Raw genomic sequence first — 21833 nt, forward strand, 5'->3', positions numbered from 1 at the left:
GAGAATCCCCCAGTCAGGGTATCCAAATGACTGTCAAAAATAGGGTCAGATTGCTAGTGAAAAAGGAACCAGAAATCAGTGCATTAAAAGGAGTAGTTTGGATTGAAGGAGGCACCTGGAGCTTGCCAGATTATTCAATCTCTATAATTAAGGGCCAGAATAAGACATAGGAATTTCTGTGCTTTTAAGATAAATAATTTCCTCAGCTCAAGCTCGATTTGCTTAAGCAGGCCCAGTAACGTCTCCATTGGAGATTTTGTTGTTACTGTGTTTGGCATATCGAATATATCACGGGTAGCTTGCCAGGCTCTGCCGTGCAGGCAAGATACTCTCAGTAGCTTGCCGGACTCTCCAAGAGGGGTGAAGGAATCGAACTCGGGTCGGCCATGTTGGCTGCGTGCAAGGCAAACGCCCTACCGCTGTGCTATCACTCCATCCTCAGCAAAAATTTCCTCAGCAAAATTGTGATATATCTGAGTAGCAATTGAAGGCTTCAACTTTCCATGAACTGAGTTCACTCAGTTTGAACTTCAGCTGTGATTTCTATGATCCTAATGCCATGTTGAATTTTGGCAATAATTGTTTACAGTTGAATATCCTGTTAACACTGTTTTTCTCTAGGATCTTGTGCAGAAATAACTGACTTTTGAAAAGATATGCCTGTCCACATATCTCCCCAACCTTTCCAGAAGTTTCTCTTGGTTTTATTATGTTTTCGATATTGATTAAGCATTCATCAGTATGATGTCCCATCAAAGTCTATGCATGTTGCATATTCTATATAAAATACATTGAAGACTGAATTGTGCATCCACATATATTATGTGAATTTGTAAAATCTCTAATCATATTTTTTGGTATTTGACTTTATTGGATATCTTTTTTTCAGTTTGTTCTTTTTTTATAAGATAGATTAAATGTGCTTCTTAGGAAATGCTGTTATTAGGTAACAAATTGGTTACTCACTAAACAAGTTGTTTCTCCACTTAATTTTCAGAGCATTATAGTAATTTAGAGCCAGGGGTGCTTAAATGGCAGTTTTCTAATACTTTAGATTAATAATAATAAAAAAGGCCCAATCACTGCATTGAAAAATGAGTGCAAAAGAGTTATAAGCAAACTTCCCTAACTGTTGATTGTAGCATCTTAAGTGGCCAACTCAGTGATTAGATAGTATGAATGGATTTTTGGAAACATTTTCCTTTCACATATGGGAGGGGGAATAGGAAAGAATTCACTTCTGTAGAGGCAACAACCTCTTTAGTACATGTCTCCTATAATCAGTAGGATATTTATATAATATATTTTAGCAGTAAAAATTAGAATAAAATGAAAACATTGGTCTTATATTGTTGACTGTTAAATAATAGATGAGCTCTTTGATTTGACAATCATGTATTGACTCTCCTATACTAGGTAGTGTACAGTGAGGGGGTTGTATTCATATCAAATACTCACTAAGATGTTAAATTTGAAATTGTATTACCTATAGACTTGACAAAAATAATCAGTGATTGAGAATAAATGTAATTAGTTCAGTCTTAAGTCATAGATAAAAGGTGTGTGCTTGAAGTATTCATTGGCATCAGTGTTTGCTTAGATGTTGGAATTCAAATTTTCGAAGTAGAAACTGAGATAAAATTTTGCATCCTAGGTGTTGCAAATATTCTTGTGACCAGTAACTAAGGAGTAAGGGAATCTGGATTTTGAAGAGGGAAGTTTTAGCTGAAAACTAGCAGGAATGAGTGTTCCCACCAAGATGAAGAAGCGCAAAAGGATAGGAATAACTTTGAAGAGTTGTCATAATTGATGCTTTTCACATCAACAAGTCCTGGAATACTCAAGCATCTGACCTTGACTGAGTTGCCTCTCTTTAGCTGAAAATAATATCTTGTTGCAGATGCAGGAAGAAATTTAAGATATCGACCAATAACCCCAGAAGAGAGGCTAATGAGTGCTTCAGTCCTAAAGAGCATATGATTAGCTTAATGCAGGTAATATTTAAGGTAGCATTTAAATGAGTGTTTAAATGCATATTTAAATTAGTACTTAAGTAAGAGGGATGAGACCATTATGGAAATGATTGAGGTCAGAGAGGATGCCCAAGGACTAAATCCAGGTCATTCTGAAATTGAGGAATTAGGATTGTAAAATGCAAAGAACAAACAACAGAGGAGTTGGTGGTGTCTAATGAGTGCAGAAAAGATGTGATTTTCTATATCCAAGTAAAGAAACAAGTTCAAGGAGACAGTGATCAGGTATTTCAGCTACTTTGTAGAGATTGAAAGTATTGAGAATTAACCTTCAGATTTAGCAATAAAAGAGATAGTGGGCAGCCTTTCAAATGAGTTGTTTCCATGATGTAGTAGAAATTAAAGTAGATTGAAAGAATTTCAAAACAGAATGGGGTAAAGGAGCTGGAAATGGTGAGCCTACACCATTCTTTTTGATGCCTTTTGTCATAAAGAGGAGAAAGGTCATAATATATCCAAATGCAAGCCAAATACTCTCAGATTAGATCAGATTAGAAAAAATGAGGTTAATAATATGGAGCCTACTGAAATATACTTTAAATATAAAGCCACATATAGATTAACTCTCTCTATATATATATATTCACACACAGTATGAATAATAATCTAAAGAAAGCTGGAGTCACTATATTGGTAGCAGACAAATATTTCCAGAGCAAAGAATGTTATCAGGAAATAAGATTGTTTCCAAATGATATAGGGGTCAATTCATGAGGAAAACATGTGATATATATTCATACCAAGGGCTATTATTCAGCACTGAAAAAGAATGAACTGCTGATACATGCGAAAAACGCAATGCACTTCATAATCATTGTGCTGAATGAAAGAAGCCAGAATTACATAGTGTAAGATGCTATTTATATGAAATTCTAGAGAATGCATACTGACCAGTAAGGAACCTGGAGGCAGGCAGTGGTTTCCTGTGAAAGAAGAGACGTTGATAAGGGTGACAGGGAGGCATTCCAAGAGACCTCAGGGAAACTTTTGGGGGAAATGGATGTATCCATTACTTTGATTGCGGCCTTGGTTTCTAGTATATACATATGCCTCTTGCCTATGGTTTATCAGATTATACATTTTAAATCTTTGGAATTTATTATCTGTCACTTATAGCTAATAAATCTGTCCAAAACAATTTAAGAGTACAAAATAGAACTGTCACTTCAGTAGTCAAAAAATTGCTAAGATACTTAACACTATTACTCTTAAGAGTTCTGGGAAGTATTCCAAGAATGTACAGTGCTCTCTTTCTCCAAGTTTCCTATTAATTTATCAGAGACAAAAGTGAGACAGAAAAACAACATGGATTTCAGACCTTTCAAATGAGATTTGGGCAATAATGTTTTTCTTGATTTTTAAAATTCCCCATAATTTAAAAGGAGATGTTATCTTTCTATTTGTGTGAATGTCGTCTGGCACATTAATGAGTGATGAATTTTTCTGTAGCTCTACATTGTAATTTCTTTAGTTCTGTGCCTGTAAGTTGGCATTCACACAATGTGATTGCTTCCTCCACAGCTGACGTTATTACTATTATCAGTGTGATGAGGCTGTGTTCTTGATGCTGTTGTCGACAGCTTGACTAGGCAGTCTGTTTGAACTACCCAGTGTTTCTCATTTTCGCCACTTTCATTTATTTCAGACTCCTTAAGACTTTATTTTCCTAAATTATAAATTGACTTTTCCCCTAATTCTCATTGATTTTCCAAGTCTAAGATCAAACTATTGAAAGCCTTTCATTTAAATACTCAATTTCACATCATTTCTGTTATAGTTTCATTTTAACATGAGTTGCATTAAAAAAAAAACAATAGTTTTCTTGGGGGAGGGAGTGGTATTTGGACCACACCAGTCATGCTCAGGGCATATTCTTGACTCTGCTCTCAGGAATCACTCTTGGCAATTCACGGAGACCATATGGGATGCCTGGGATCAAACCCTTGTCAACCACAAGCAAGGAAAGTGCCTTCCCTGCTGTATTAACTCTTCAGCCTCCTAAACCAATCATTCTGTCTAAGTATTTTGTAGGTGCTAAATGTGTATATAATTAGTTTATATGAGTTCTCCTCTGCTACTACTTTCCCTCACTGGAGTTCCTTCTTTTGCATTATAATTGGTTTTCCTGGGTTCAGTTTCTCCTACCTCTAATCCAATTCTATCCAGAGTGCATATTATAAAACAAATCATTTACAATCCTCATCACTTTGGTAAAAGAATCCAGTGTACGCTGACTCCTCTTAATCTCATCTCAGTCTCTTTCTCAGATTTGGCTCATGCTCTATTGAAATTCCTTTGAATCCTTTCTCCAAATACTTTTCTCTGTGCCTGGATTCATACTTTGCCACCTTCTAATTCTTATCGCTCATGCCCCAGCTTATAGAACACTTCCCTGCCGACGTTTTTCTTTCCCAACCTAAGTTTGATGCATCTTCTCTGTGTTCAAGGAACATTGAAGCTCCCTTCACTCTTCCTATCAAAACTTTTGTTGGCTCTTTGGATTTTCTACTAGTCACCAGTTTTTTCCACTTTACCACAAATTCCAGGAAATTGGGGACTGGCTCTGTTTTAATCACCATTGTATCTTTAGAGTCTGACTATCTTAGTTTCTGGTATATTATAGGAGTTCAATGGTAAAAGAATTATCTTGAAAAGCAATGGCATGCATAGCAAACTAAGTGCATTAGTAGTTATTTCAAAGAAAAAAAAATGAGGGATTTTCCCCAGCATTTATGGTTGTTGTTTTTCTTTGTTTTGGTCTGATTTGGGGGCCACACCAGGAAATACTCATGAATAACTTCTGGGAGTGCATTGGGACCATATGGGATGCCGGGGGTTGAACCCGGGTTGGCATCCTGCAAGGCAAACACCCTACCCTCTATACTATCTCTCCAGCCCTTTTCCCCAGCCTTGTTAAAGATACCTGAGTCAATAAAAGAGGGGGCACATATAATTTACTAATAAACTTAACAAGTTTAATTTTTGAATAAGTAAATATTCTTTTACTGTTTTGTATATTTAAAAATTGAGCACATTTAAATTGATCTGTATGACTTACCTAGAAGAGCAGGTCACAGAAACGGGAAGAAGACAGTGGTTATCAGAGAGGGGAGGAAGCAGATATGGGGAAGTTTTGTTTATTAGGAACAGTGTTTCAGTTTGGTCCAAAAAATAAATGTGATCTTGGTTTCAAAATAATTTCAATGGACTTCTTGCCATTTAACTGTACACTTAAAGTTGATTAAAATGATTAATATTATGTATATTTTATGACAACAGAAGTGTGTAAAAGTGTCAACTCAACCTAAAGTTCTATTCTTAGGTTTTATATTGTAGCCAATTAATTTGGAAATTTTTTTTGCTTAGTTTGGTTAGTGCTGGGACCACACGTGGCTGTGCCCAGGGCTTACTACTGGTCCTGTGCTCAGGGGTTATTCTTGGTGGTGCTCAAAGGATCATATGTGATTCTGGAATAGAACTCCCATCAGCCACATGCTAGACAGGTACCCAATGTACTATCTCTCTGACCCCTCATTTTAAAGTTTGACAGTGTGGATAAAATGAAAAATGGAAGACATAGACACTGAGAAAAACAAGGCAGGAGTCTCCAAAGTAAACATCTCTGTTTCTTTAAACACCTATCCATCATGCCGCTTCTGTGTGTCAGGGAATTGCAGGTTTTTTGAATCACTTTTTCTCAAATTTTACTATTTTCCTCCCCAGATTTTAACTTGCACTTAAGACTGAGAGAACTATATTAATAAGAGATAAAAAGGGTTTTAGAAATTGAGATATACTAGACTACACTTTTTTAAATACATATAAGTTATTTCTTGTATCTTTTTATTAAAATGGTGTTTTCTCATAAAACTTTACATGATGGTACATTTGTGTCAATATTGTATTCCTCTTGTTGGTGCTCAGCTCCATTATGTATTGTCGAAAAAGTACATACAATCAAAAATCAAGATAGTACTTAAATCATAATTTATTAAATATTGCCTTAATTTTCAACTCTTCAACATTTCAAGCACCAGTGCAACTATAATAGTTATAGGGACTGTCTGGGTGAAAATTTTGGTAATGTTTTACCACCGTGAGTTTTCTGAAGAATATTTGATACTAACCTAAGACTCAAAGTCAGCTTGTAGCCTAAGTAGCCTCCACTTGGTTATCTTTGGCAACTGAAAACCCAAGCCTTCTAAACTCAGATAGAAAAGGGACCACCAAGTATAGGGTGCTTGGAGGGCTCCTCAGGATGGGAGATGTGAACTGAAAGTAGATTGTAGACCAAACACGATGGCCACTCAGTACCTATATTGCAAACCACAACACCCATAAGGAGAGAGAGAGCAAAAGGGAATGCCCTGCCACAGAGGTGGAATGGAGTAGGGGGGGATGGGATGGGGGTGGGTGGTGGAAGGGATACTAGGATCATTGGTGGTGGAGAATGGGCACTGGTAGAGAGGTGGGTACTCAATCATTGTATGACTGAAACTTAAGCACGAAAGTTTGTGTCTGTAACTGTACCTCATGGTGATTCATTTAAAAATTTAAAAAATTTAAAAATCCAACATTTAAGCATAGTCTAATTGTACGGTGATATTGAAGATGTTGGGGCCAGAGCAATAGTATAGTGGATAGGATGCTTGCCTTTCACACAGCTTACCTGGGTTCGATTCATGGCTTCCCTACAGACCCCACCCTTCCAGTAGTAAATCCTAAATTTAGAACCAGAAATTACTCTTAAGCACTTTCAAGTGTGACTCAGAAACCGTTAAAAAAAATTGAAAGTCTGGTTGTGTACATTTGCGGTATAGTCTGTGAAAGAGACTACATTTTTAAAATATTCATATTGGAGGTCTTTGGGTATAATGCTTTCGTACATCTATACATGAAGCATGATATAGATGATTTATAAGACAAGGAGGGGACAGAAATTTTAGCTTTTAATACTGTGTTAATGAGTTTGACACTGAGTTTATCCATTATCTATGAGACTACAAATGATTCCGAGGTTAGAATACATTAATACGTGGGTACATGGAGTACCTCAAAGGAAACAAATGAAGCAGAAGCTCTCTGCTGGTACCCTGGCTATAAACATTGATATTTCTGAAATCCTGCATAGCTTGAACTTTGTGCCTCACAGCTTATATAACTGCAAAGATTTCATTGTTGTTTTTGAAAAGTATATGCTTTAAATAAATCTGCAATAAGATTTGATTAAAGTCACTTCACATATGGCGTTGTTATTGATATTCCAACCAGGTAAATTCTTATTTAATATAGGAGCTAGTCCTAATACTGTAAGAGACCTGTTGAAAGTTATGCACATATTGTATCTTTTTCTTGATTCTTAGCTACAGCAAACGCAAAGTAGGCTACTGGATCAATATAACCTGCTGAATAGAAAAAAAGTGTGAATAATTTTTTTTAGAAAAAAGAATATTTTGTAACAAATGTATAGCATTCACTCACTCTTTTTTCTTGAGGTGAAATAAACCAACATAATTTTTTCTGGAATTAATGATTTCTACCAATGACACATACCATGTGTTGTATCAGTTTATAAAGCTCATGAGAGAAACATAACTTCTTTCATAATTTGCTATTCCCTGGCACTTGGCACCTTATTACTGACCCATGATTATGTCTGACAAAATTCTACAAAAAGGAAGGTGAGCCATGGGATCACCTAAATATTTAAGTAAAGGTAAATTATTAAATAATGATACAAGCTTAAACCAGTTGTTTATGTTATTCTGTCCCTAATGTTACTATGCTAGCCAGACAACTTGCCTGCCTGGCCATCTTTTATGAGAGGACAAATTGGTTTTATCTATGTGTTTTGTCAGGTAAAAAACAGAATTCGAATATGCTATATTTGAATTTGAACAAAGACTTTGTTCAGATAGTTAACCTTCAAGTCATAGCATTTAGAAACCACTTTTCAACCTTACTCCTTCATCCCACCAAGTCCCTTTTATTGGACAGCTTTGGGTAAATTGAAACAGATGACAACTGTGTGTTTCGAAAACGGACCCACTAATTTCTGCATTGTTTACCAGTGGGAATGAACTTGGAGCCTTGAACTTGTCAGCCTATAACATGGGATCTTGCCAAGTGAGTGCTCATTTGGAAATGCTAATGATTATTGGTAGGAAACATCTAATTTCATACCTTGTAAAATAGAAGTGGAAGTGTTGTCTATATTTTAGCCAATCGATAGATAGTACAGCAGTGGGGCATGCGGCAGACCAGGCCAATCCAGTTTCGACTCCTCCGCCCCTCTCGGAGAGCCCAGCAAGCTACCAAGAGTATTTCGCCCTCGTGGCAAAGCCTGGTAAGCTACCCGTGACATATATGATATGCCAAAACACAGTAACAAGTGTCACAGTGGAGACATTACTGGGCCCGCTCGAGCAAATCAATGAACAACGGGAGGACAGTGACAGTGAAGTCATCTGAATGAGAGAAAATGGGTTTTTTTTTTTCAATTCTTTCAATATGTAGACTTGGTCAATTTGTTTCATCACAGTGTTTGTGATTGGAGCGTTATGAACCTAAAGCAGCAGAAGAGTGCATGAATCCAGTATTTAGTGGCATCTGTAAGAGCAATCTTAGATTAGTATCTGTATTTTTCCTATTTTAAAAACAAATATTTGGGGGCTGTAGTGATCGCACAGTGGGTAGGGCATTTGCCTTGCACGCGACCGACCCAGGTTCGATTCCCAGTATCCCATATGGTCCCCCGAGTAATCCTGAGTGAAGAGCCAGGAGTAACCCTTGTGCATCACTGGGTGTGACCCAAAAAGCAAAAAAAAAAATTATAATTTGAGGGATTTTATACAAATCAGCAAATATGCTTATTTGTTTAAACTTTGTATAAATTTTGTAAATCTTCACTTTGCTATACCTTGAAGTTTCACTTTTAGTATTTTTGGTTCTTTCGTGGTTGACAGCCTGTCCTATGAGAATGTAATAGGGCAGTAACTGGGAATCCACACTGTGATTCCATTTGGGGGGTGAAGGGGGTGCAGGACAGGAGGCAGCAATGATGGACAAATATTAGAAATCGCTACCACTAGAAATAGGAATGCACTTCCGGTGAAACAAAAGTGATAAAGTACAATCTCGTTACAGTTCTCTGACTAAACTAAACCCAGTTTGGGGAAATAAAATAGCTCCAACTCCGAATTCAAAGACAATGCTGTGTATAAGAAATGAACTGTAGGCAGGAAGTAGGAGAAATTTTTCCAGACTGAAAGAAAAACAAAACAATACAAACCAGGACAACTGGCACAAATTGAGAAACTACTGGGAAACAGACATTAAGAAGTAATATTTGTTTTTATTGCTTGCAATTGATAACTGCTGTACCAGGAATCCTCTTTTCCTGCCACTCACCATGTTCAGCTCCTTCAAGAAGTCTTTTTAAAATAAAAGTGAAAATAAATTTCTCCCCTTTTTTTTTAAAAAAAAAGTTTTTATTGGATGTGAGTTAATGTGCTATCATCCCATCAGTCTACATGGTTGTGGTCACTGTCACTCGAGCAAAGTGTTGAAGACCTTCTACCTTTGTCATCTTCGCCCACTACTTCCTTCCCATTTTTCTTCCTTCACCACTTGGCATCCTCAGTTCTGCAGTCCGGGATTGTTTTCATTAGACACTGACCATTTCCTTGGTTTTCCCTTCTGCAAACACCACGTATGTGAGAGATTATTTGGTACTTGTCCTCTTCCCTGATTTATTTTGCTTAACATAACCCCCTCTATCTCCAGCCACATTACATTAAAGGACAGTGTTTCATCTTTCCTTATAGCTACCCAGTACTTCATTATGTAGATATACCACAACTTCTTAACCACTCACCTGTCATTGGACATTCATGTTAATTCCAGATCCTGGCTATTTTAGAGGACTGCAGTGCGTATGGACATTCATCTGTTTTTCTACGATAAGTACTTAGTGTGCATGGGATATATCCAAGGAGTAAACGCTCTGAGTTAACATGGGAGTTCTGTTTCACATTATTTTTTTGAGATATCACCATACTGTTTAACATAGAGGCTGAATCATACTACAGCCTACTAACAGTGAGGGTCCCTTTTCACCATACCCCTGTCAATACTCACTGTTTCCATCCTTTTGGGCATATGTGTTCTCATTACTGTGAGCTGATAGCTCATTATTGATTTGACTTGCATTTTCCAGAGCACTTTTTCACATGTTTGTTGACCATTTGTATGCCTTCTGTCAGGAAGTATATTCATCTCCTTTTCTCATTTATTGAAAGGGTTAGTGGGTTTTTGCTGTTACTGAGCTTTGCTAATCTTACATGTCTTGGTCTTTTGCCAGATATATAGTGTATAAATAGCAGCCATCTAGGAAACAAAACATTTTTTCAAACATTTCCGAAGTACTTTGGGAAGTTTTCTAATTTTTTTTATAAATTCCAACTTCTCCTTTGCTACTAAGTTCCTTCCTTCCTTCTTTCCTTCCTTCCTTCCTTCCTTCCTTCCTTCCTTCCTTCCTTCCTTCCTTCTTCTTCCCTTCCTCCCTACCTCCCTCCCTTCCTCCTCCCTCCCTTCTTTCTTTATCTTTCTCTATCCCATAAAGACTTTTTAAAAACTTGTTTCATTTTTTTATTGAATCACCTTAAGATAGAGCATTATAAAGCTGTTCCTGATTGGGTTTTAGTCATACAATGTTCCAGTTCCCATCCCTCAACTTGTATACATTTCCCAACAATAATGTACACAGTTTCCCTCCCACCACCCCAAAACTGCCCCTCCACAACAGCCTGCCTGCCTCTGTGGCAGGCATTTCTCTCTCTCTCTCTCTCTCCTTTTGGGCATTATGATACAGATACGAAAAGGTTATCATGTGTATTCCTTAAATTGCTTTCTACACTTAGTTCTTCTCCAGAGTGATCATTTCCAGCTAGAATCTTATTGTTATACTGGACTGTTCTCTATCTTAACTACCATCTGCTCCATGCACACTTGTGATAACTTCCAACCATTGACCAGTCTTTCTGGCACTTGTTTTCCCTGGCCTTAAATATTCGTCTCATACTATTTCCCCCCCCCACCCCCACAAATGAATGCAGTAATTCTATATCTGTCCCTCTCCTAACTCATTTTTCTCAACATGATAGTCTCCAAGTCCATTCATTTATAGGCAAATTTCATGACTTCATTTTTTCTAACAGGCATGTAGTACTCTACTGTGTAGATGTACAATATTTTCTTTAACCACTCATCTGTTCTTAGGCAGTCGGGTTGTTTCCAGATCCTGGCTATTGTGAATCGCACTGCAATGAACATATAAGTGCAGATAGCATTTCTACTGTGTGTTTTTGGGTCCCTGGGATATAGTCCATGAAGTGATATTGATGGGTCATGTGGAAAGAATGCCATATTGTTTTCCAAAAAAGCTGGATCAGTCGGCATTCCCACCAGCAATAAAGAAGAGTCCCTTTCTCCCTGCATCCATACCAGCATTGGTTGTTCTTGTTCTTTTGAATGTGTGCCAGTCTCTGTGGTGTGGTGTGAGATGATATCTCATTGTTGTTCAGATTCACATCTCCCTAATGATTAGTGATGTAGAGCATTTTTTCATGTCTTTTGGTCACTTGTATTTCTTCTTTGAGAAAGGAAAAAACTCATTCTTATATATCATTTATTTCACATTTAAGAGTGTTTTGTACATAAAACTGAGGTCAAGACAGAAAAAAGTCAGAATTTCCTGAGATTTATGGCACTGTTTCAATAAAGTGCATAGATTAGCAGACCCAGCATTTGAATCGTAGACAGATTCACTCATTGACAACTTGGACTTAGCCCACCCACTCAACACATGGCTGAGACATGCTAGGGGTGAAAAAAACTCACGAATCCTCATTCTTGTCAGTGGATGGAACCTTATATATCACTAAACATTAAATCCATTTTTCACCTTCACTCTTGCCTGCCGCTCAGAAGAAATGTGACTGTTTATATGTTACTAAGATTTTTGGGGCTGGTTGGCCACAGTGGATATTTTATGTTTATGTCAGAGATTTTGAGCTTTTAAGATAGCAAAAGTGAAGCTGTTTAATTCCCCAAAGATAAGACAATATTGCACTATTTCTGGCACTGAATCAGATATTTTATTTGGATAACTGAATAAAATGAACAGCTGCTCTTTGGCGCTATAAGGAATTCTACCTTAATGAGGGTGATGCAGACACAGATCATTTAAAGTGTGTGATAATCATCAGCAGTCATACACTTTCAAACTGATATTGGTTTCTACTATTTTTAATATTCAGCTTTTGCCCCCAACTGATACCACTTGTGTTAAGGGAGATTCCTGGATAAAATGTAAAATATTCATAAAGCTATTGGGTAATACAATAAAAGTAACAGGGTAATACAAACGTAAGATATAACCAGTTCATTTTGCTTGGATTTTAGCTCTTTTGTATCAAAATAAACCCCAGAAGCTTCACTCTGTTCTTTAAAATTCTGTAGAAATCAAAGTAGACTTCTAGCCAATTGTTTTGCTTTGAATCTGTTACACTCCATGTGGATAATTGAGAACACCTAAATTGATTTATCTTTAATTTCACTGCATATTTATATATCCATGCAGCACTCTTTTGCTCCGTACTCGTAAGAAAATTGAAAGTATGAACTATCCTGGACATTGTCCACAAGAATTTATTTTGTTCATTTATAAGTTAATTTTGCCCAGATAAAGTAGAAGTGGTATGGTGGGATAGTAAGGAATAGCTGTGGGTTGTGTTTAGTTTTAATTTGAGATGATTTTAAAAAGATGTTGTGTATTGTCATTGGCCTTTTTTGATGCAGATGTGTCTGTGGGCTGGATTCTAAGATACAACAATAAATCCTCTCTTTTACCCCCTCCCATAATACACCACATCTTCCAACAATACTGACTCAATGACTTCCAATCCCATGCCTTCTTTGTCCTTTCTTTAGCTTTCTAAACATGTTTGTGTTATGAATCTTTCTCAGACACAGGGCCCATTTGATGTTGGGCCTGCCTTTCCTTGTCACCACCTCACTGAATTGGAATGCAGCCCACTGAGAGTTCCCCAGGCCTGGCCCAGGAGCTCTGCAGGGCTGGGCATTTCATTGATGTGCTGGAAATCACAAAGACTTAATTCTGTGCTGAAAGATTAGGAAGAAAGGGTGGGGGGAGGGGAAAGGAGAGAGGAATAAAGATGAGGTCTGTGAAGAATGATTGATTCAGCTAATGAACTTGCAGAATAGCTACCAGGGAAGAATTTCGCTGAAGGAAATTTGCTCAGTCATTCATGGGTCTCCTTGCCCTCTTTTCTTTGCCCTTTTGAAGAGGAGGAATGTTAGAAAAGTTAGTTAAATGATGGAGAGGAACAGAAAGATGTATTTTTTTGAAACAAAACACAACTTTCACTTTGGCTTCCCATTCATGCTTTGGGGAAAGTAAGCCTCTCATGGATTTGCTGGTGCAGCCCTTGCCTCATTTAACATCATGCAGCTGCTATGACCTAATTTAGCCTGAGATGCAGGAGCTTCCCCCGGATTCTTCTGCACGGCAGCTGCCAATTATTAGTGCCTTTGGGAAAAAAAAATAAAAGCCTGGGTAGTTAGTCTCTCTGGTAAAGTTCAGTCTTGTTTTCTCTCAGGAGGGATATGAATAAGCCAGGGTGATTTCAAGAGAGGGAAAAGATACCAATGGGGGGTAATAAAGGCAATGGGGCTTGTTTCACTGTTATTTCTTCCTAGAATTGATTCTATACCTCTGAGTTCATCTACATTTTTAATAACCCCCAGTAACCCCATTCTATAGACAGAATATGAGAATTCTGCAAAGGGTCAAACAAAAAAACTGCATCCAGGTTTGCAAAACAACTTGGTATGATTGTGCAGAATGCATTCCTCAGGTGAATGCCTGGGACACCTATTTAGATGCGAGTTTTAGGAGAGAAGATAAAAATCGGTGCTGGGACTAGCCAAACTGATGTTTTAACACCTTGAGGAAGAAATTTTGATTTGCATATCATTTACAAATGATTTCCACCACCTCTGACACCTGAGCTATAAAAGTTTTTAAAAACTACAGAATGACTTTACACCTCTGCTATATTTGATGTATGTTCACACAAACTGTAAATGAGAGAATGCCAACACTTTCTTCTCTCTTGCAGCTAAGTAATGCATCACACATTAAGTAGATAAAGCCAGTTCTTGTGTTTTGCAGTTCAACTTTGGACCTTAGTGCCCAAATATAACAGATTATGTGGAAGAAGAGCCAGCAGTGGGAAAAGAGAGAAAACCTTTTCTTCTCTACTTTTTTATTCTTTGAACTGTGCAATCATAAGTACTGTTATATTGCACCACACTTGGGTCATATTTTTTCTGTTGCTTTCAGTTGAGTAAACTAACTGGCCAATGGGTGTGCTTAATATCACGATCACAATCATCCTGTTTTTTGTCGATTTCCTCAAGCAGGCACCAATAACGTCTCCTTCATTCTAGCCCTGAGATTTTAAAAAGTGCCATATTCAAGGCTCTTTCAGGGTTAGGAGAATGAGCCCCATCATTGTTAATGGTATTTTGCATATTGGATACACCACGGGAAGTTTTCCAGACTCTGCTGTGTGGGCAGGTTACATTCGGTAGCCTGCCAGGTTGACCAAAGTAAGAATGAGATAGTAAGATGTTGCACAGCCGCAAATGCGGCTGCGTGCTTTCGGGAGCTGGGTTTTGTAATCTCTCGGTCTTGGCCGTTGATGGGATTACACAGCGCGAGAGGGCCAGTTGGTGGGTATGACCCCGGCCTACTGTAAGATGGAGGATCTGGGTGGAGGATGCTCAGCCCTGATCCAAGCAGGCTTGGAGATCTCAGCCCCGGTACCCGCATGCCTTTGTTCCTCTGCCAGTACCTTCATGCATGTGGAGAGTGGTCTCAGCATGGTTGTGGCTTGTTCTGGAGGTCTTCAGCTGCCAGAGCTCTGCTCGGGGCAGGGAGGGAAACTCAACCCGCCCCCTCCAAGTGACCCCAGTGAGGACAGCCAGGCGTGGGGGCAGGAGAGTCTGCTTAATATAATAAAACTTAATACCCTTCTTTTCTTTTAAACATTTAAGGTTTATTCATTCATTCATTCAACAGAAATGTGTAGCATCTTTAACATGACAAGCATAATTCTAGACTCTTATGAAATGTTAATGAAGAAAATAGCATATCAGCCTTCCTGTGGTTTATAGTCTGGGGCCAAGTCTTGGTCTGAATCATAGAAACTCTTTCGAATTGTTCAGGTACCCCCACCCACCCACCTACCCACCCACGCAATCTTCTAAATATTCTTAATACTAGCCAGGACTTTAGTTCATATTAACTTTATTTACCATTCCCATTGCAGCTTATTTTTAACCTGAACCTCATATTTAGATGTTATCATGAGAAACTGTGAGATCTCATGCAGTGGATCTTTTTTAAAACTTTATTCATACTGTTTCTCATTGAAAACTACCCATATGCACAGAAATAGAGAGGAGCTTTCTATTTTTTGTTCCTTAAATACCTGTGTTAAGCATCCAGTTAAGCTAAGTCAGCATTGCTTTCTTTTTTCTCGTCATTTCTTAGTGTTTACCAAGGTCAAAGGTACAAATGAACTGCAAATGTGGAAGTTTGCGAGGAGTGAAAGTCAGTGAGATTATGATACATGGCTGCTTGTTTCACTTATTTTTCCCATTCACGTATTCTTCTCCCAGAAGACGTTTGGTTACTTCAGGCTATGTGCCAGATCTGAGACAGCCACTAAGGAGAGAAAGGATAGACCAGACAACCATTCCCTTCTGGAATTCAGTCACTTAAGAGGTCATGGGTACTTCTTTGAAAACACAGTTTCTACATTCAACTCATGAAGGACTAAAGTGTTTCTTTTGTCTTGTCTTTTTAGAAAATATATATATATTTATGAAGAGTTGTTTTTGCTAAGACATAATCTGAACAACATATCGATTTCAGATTCAGGTTGTTAAACACGTATGCTTACACATACCACAACATACACACACACACAAATATTTCTTCTTCCTCAACTTTGCTGAACTGCTTTTTCATCAGCTATCAGTCAGCCTGGCAATACAGTGATATACAAGTCTTTCAGAAATCCAGCAAGATTCATGTCCAGTTGAATTATTTTATTCTGCACTCTCTATCAATTCCTGGAAGTTAACAATAGACCATTCCACTTTGGTCTTTGATCCTACTAGCTCAGTCATGGTATTTTCCCAGATGTTTCCACCTTGGGCTGCTATTATAAAAAAGACCAAGCTGGCCTGTCCCAGAGGCTGAAGTATATGCTTTTCACCAAATAACCCAGCTTTGGACTACCTCATGATTAGAAAGAGGGAGGAAATGACTAGTTTAAATTCTCAGTGATCTCTTAAGTTGCAAATGTTGTTAAGAAAAATTTGAGGCCCAGTGTCTTCCCAAAGATAATGATTCAGTCTGATTCTGGGCAATTATATATGCTTTAAAATGAGTGAGTATGCTGTTTTCTTTCTGTTTAATTTTCCTCACTCTGCCTAACAGCTCTCAAGGGTTTGCCCTGTAATAAGGATAAGAACAACAACAAAAATCCTCTGCTATGAAGTGATTAGTCATTTGGTATTTGTGCAGAGAAAGTATCAAATAATTGGCATTATTAGTCCTTTTTTTCAAAGACTGTAGCACTGTCCTCCCGTTGTGCATCGATTTGCTTGAGCGGTCCCAGTAATGTCTCCATTGTGAGACTTCTTGTTACTGTATTTGGCATATGGAATACATCATGGGTAGCTTGCCAGGCTTTGCCATACGGGCAAGATACTCTTGGTAGCTTGCCTGGCTCTCCGAGAAGGGTGGAGGAATCGAACCCAGGTCGGCAGGCCCGGCCAGGTACAAGGCAAATACCCTACCACTGTCTTATTGCTCCAGCCATTTTTCAAAGTCAAACGAGCAAAAATTTAACAGCATGTCAATACAAAAGTAGTGAACCCACTGCCATTTTTAGTTGAAGATTTATTTGTGAAATTTTCTTGATACACTCTCGGAGAGCCCGGCAAGCTACCGAGAGTATTCGATATGCCAGACACAGTAACAACAAAGTCTCCAATGGAGACGTTACTTGGCCCGCTCGAGCAAATCAATGATCAATAGGAGGGCCTTCTTCTTCTTGATACACTAGAAATAGAGAGAACACATGAACAAAGTCCCCAGAGAGTCTCCAAAACAGTCAATACTCTTCCTACTCTGCATCGAAAATTGACCAAGAGGACAATATCAGTTTTTTAAGTTGAATTATCATTCATTGTATTATAGCATTATGTTAAGTTTTAGATGTTCATCATTGAAAACCAACTGGTGTATATACTACATAAAGTTAACCACTAAAAATAAGGACATATTTAAAATGTCCTGAGTCATATGCCCAACAATCCAGGGTGAAATTTTTCTGATTTCCTGGGAAATAATAAGATCCACTTCCATTGAGAAGTTACTACTCACTGTGGCTAGAATCTTACTCTGACAAGCAAAACATGGAGGAATACTTTATATCAACACAGATATTTCTTACATCCAGTGCTTAGAGTTTTTGGAGGGAGGTTGGTATAGGGGTCACATCAGACAGTCCTCAGGGCTTACTCCTGGTTCTATGCTCAGGGATCAGTCCTGGTGGGGTGTGGAGGACTAGTTGTGGTGCAAGGGATCAGATGTGTGTGACTGCATGCCAGGCAAGTAGTTCTGCTATCACTCCCGCTCCCCAATGCTTATTTTTCAAGGCTCTCTGACTCAACTTGTGCTGTTACTAACGCATAAAATTATTCAAAGAGATTAGTTTCCAGATAGGTGGGCCCTTTGGTAATGCCTATTTATCGGTAATGTAGCAATTTCAGTTCTTAGTTGTGTTCCACACAACACAATATAGATGTGTGAATGAAGTTACAGCTATGAGAAAGCTCATAAATGCGGGGGCTGTTTTTCCCCCCCTTTGGTATTAAACAAAAAAGGAGACTATTGAAAAGCTTACAACAGTAGAACAAATAAATTGTGGGAAGTTCATATAATGGAATTCTATGGAGCCATGACAATAAACCAATTATAATGACACTCAGCAACATTAGTAATAGATGTCTCACAGAGTTGAGTGAAAGAAGCTATAATGAATGAGCACGTAATTTATAATTCCATTTATAGAAGTACAAATACAGGCAAAACCAATTTATTCTTTTGAATGGTTACCCTTGGGATAAGTTAGTGATTAAAAGTCTTCCAGGTTGCTGATCAAAACCTTTTTTGATTTTTTTTTTGAAATCTGAGTAAAGGTAACATGCTGTGTTTAGTTTATAGAAATTATTTGAGCTGTGCCCTTACACATGTACTTTTCAATATGAGTGTTAGACTTCAAGGCACTTGTGAAAATAAAAACACATATTCAATGTTCACAAAATTTATTTAAGACATATCTAAAACAAAATAAAATAGTTCAGTGTTTGAAGTTGATATGAAAACATATTCTGTGAATATTCAAACATGTATTTAATATCCTGATCTCTTTAAATATTCTTCTGGATGCATATTAGTGTAGATACATTTTTGTAGTTCTTTTTTAACTAGGAACTCTTGGAAGAGTCGTCATAAAATGTAAGTATAAGTTAAATTTCATTCAAGCAAATAATATTTAATGGTATTTTACTGCAAAAAAAATAACTTAGGCCTCTTTGATGAGATATCATTTTTATCTTCTCCTTTAAAATGCCATAGGAATTTGTATTCTCCTTACTGAAACTTTTACTACCTTTTTATTACACTAAATTTAATAAACTCCAAGTAGGGAAATTCAGTCTTAATCTTATTGTATTCACCTGTGACAATTTGGAGACAGGAAGTGCAGTGGGTTAGATCATGGATGCTGATATCAGAACACGTGGACTCAAGTCCCAGTTTCACATTTAAGTTATTGAATTTTAAGAAAACAGTTTATTCTGAATTTACGTTCCCTTATTAATAAAAAAGACAATTGTGGTACCACACTCATAGGGATGTTATAAAAAACAAATGAGATAAAAAATAGAATTTTGGGAATTCAGATTCAGATACATAGTGCTCAGTCATTGTGAGCTACTATTGTGAGACACTGCCATACTTGTGTAATTCTTAATGTAATTCCTAAATAAAAAAAGAAACAGAAAAAAATACTTAGGAGTAACTAGCAGTTGAAAAGCCAAATAGAAAGTTTGAAATTGTCTGGCAAAAGCTTTATCTATTCCCAAATACACCTTTTAGACTTATATATTCTTCAAATATAGTACCTGGATTATTTGTGGCCAATTATATTCAAATGGTTCTACATAAGTTTAGTCATACACAATTAAGGCTTATTGGTAAATATGGTAGTCTCCTGATCTGGGTAGATAGACTGTACTTTGGGAATAAATAGATCTAAGAATGTATAATTAATGGTGGAAACTCAATAAGTGGCCTCTGACTGCACTCATTTGTGGAGTATAAAATAACATAACACAAGACTGACACCCAAGCACAGTAGATATAAGGGCCAGGAAGATTGCTCCATAGTTGGAAGCCTGCATCATGAGCGGGGGGAGAAGGCAACTGGAATAGAGAAGGGATCACTAAGAAAATGATGGTTGGAGGAATCGGTCTGGATGGGAGATGTGTACTGAAAGTAGATAAAGGACCAAACATGATAACCTCTAAGTATCTGTATTGCAAACCGTGATGCCCAAAACTAGAGAGAGATTATGGGGAATCACGTCTGCCATGGAGGCAGAGGGGAGTGGGAAGGGGGGGTATACCGGGGATACTGGTGGTGGGGAATGTGCACTGGTTGAGGGATGGGTGTTTGATCATTGTGTGATTGTAACTCAACATGAAAGCTTGTAACTGTATCTGGCAGTGATTCAATAAAAATAAGTGTCCTTCTGACATGCTGGTCTAAATATGTATCAGTAGTTATCTGTCACATATTGAGCTAAGGACTAACTTCCTTTTGTAGGGGTGCCATTTCCTATGCATTCCTATTCATCATCTATTTCCATATCTCGCTGACAGCTAGGGGAGAGGGTGTGGAGACGCTGCCCCTCTTACTTTCGTCAGTGTCATCATGTCAAGTAGCATGCATCACTCTGACATTCCTCTGACTCTATACCAGTTAATACCCACATGGAATAAAGAGAGGCTGGCAATAGTAGTTTGAATGTGTGCCCTAGAATATGAAAGACGCTGAAGTTAGGAACAGTACTTAGAGGTAGGTGAGGGTTCTTGACCTCTCCTCTCTGAGAATCCTACTGCAAATAAAGATGTATACCTCTGTAGCACTGTCCTCCAATTGTTCATCAATTTGCTCGCGCAGGCACCAATAACGTCTCCATTTTGAGACTTGTTGTTACTGTTTTTGGCATATCGAATACATCACGGGTAGCTTGCCAGGCTTTGCGGGTAGCTTGCTGGCTCTCTAGGAGGGACGGAGGAATCGAACCTGGGTCGGCAGTGTGTAAAGCAAATGCTCTACCTGCTGTGCTATCTCTCCAGCCCAAGGATGTATATTTCCTACATATATGTTTACGAACAGTCACTGGCTATCTTAGTGGTATTACTAAAGCTCATCAGAATCCCAGAGCTCTGTCCTTTTAGCTACTTCAACCACAGCTGACATCAAAGCCCCCTTGCAATCACTGAGGGGCAGAACTTCAGTTAAGCTGAGATATGGATTCAGGTGACTTAACTCCTTTGCACCATGCCTGCCTAGTGCAGCACTGTTTAAAATCACATCACAGGAGCTGTGTCGTAGTAGACCCTCCACAGCACACTACACTCTTATGGTGTGTCTACATAAGAATAAAAAATGTCTATGTAATCCATCCCCATTTTTTTCACCATATTTCTTTCTTTCCTTTTCTTTCTCTTTTTTTTTTATTGAATCACCACGAGAAAGAGTTACATAGCTTCCATGTTTGAGTTTCGGTCATACAATGATGCAACACACATCCCTCCACCAGTGCACATTCTCTACCACCAATGTCCCCAACCCTCCCCTGCCTCCATGGCAGACAATTTCCCCCCTACTCTCCCTCTACTTTTGGGCATTATGGTTTGCAATATATATAAGAGAGGCTATCATGCTTGGTCCTTTATCTACTTTCAGCACACATCACCTAACCCAAATGATGCCTTCAATCATCATTTTCTTAGTGATCCCTTCTCTATTCCAGCTGCCTTCTCCCCCAGCTCATGAGCCAGGCTTCCAACTATGGAGCAATATTCCTGGCCCATGAGTCTGCTATTCTTGGGTTTCAGTCTCTTATTATGTTATTTTATATTCCACAAATGAGTGCAGTCATTCTATGTCCCTCTCTTTCTGACTCATTTCACTTAGCATGATTCTCTCCATGACCATCCATTTATGAGCAAATTTCATTACTTCATCTCTCCGAACAGCTGCATAATATTCCATTGTGTAAATGTGTTAAAATTTCTTTAACCAGTTGTCTGTTCTCAGACACTTGGGTTGTTTCCAGATTCTGGCTATTGTGGACAATGTTGCAATGAACATACAGGTGCAGATGTCATTTCTACTGTGCTTTTTTGCACCCTTGGAATATATCCCCAGAAGTGGTATTGCAGGGTCATATGATAGTTCAATTTCTGGTTTTTGAAGGAATGCCCATACTGTTTTTCAAAAAGCCCGGACCAGTTGGCATTCCCACAAACAATGAAAGAGAGTCCCTTTCTCCCCACAT

General features: G+C 38.1%; 1 protein-coding gene across 1 annotated transcript in view; it reads left to right on the forward strand.

The window, feature by feature from the left end:
- LHFPL6 (LHFPL tetraspan subfamily member 6) overlaps nucleotides 1–21833 on the forward strand; it is a 262165-nt gene that overhangs the window by 168689 nt on the left and 71643 nt on the right. The gene's annotated exons all lie outside the window — the stretch shown is intronic.

The sequence above is a fragment of the Sorex fumeus genome, unplaced genomic scaffold (assembly GCF_029834395.1).
Source record: "Sorex fumeus unplaced genomic scaffold, SorFum_2.1 ptg000061l, whole genome shotgun sequence".
Lineage (NCBI taxonomy): Eukaryota > Metazoa > Chordata > Mammalia > Eulipotyphla > Soricidae > Sorex > Sorex fumeus.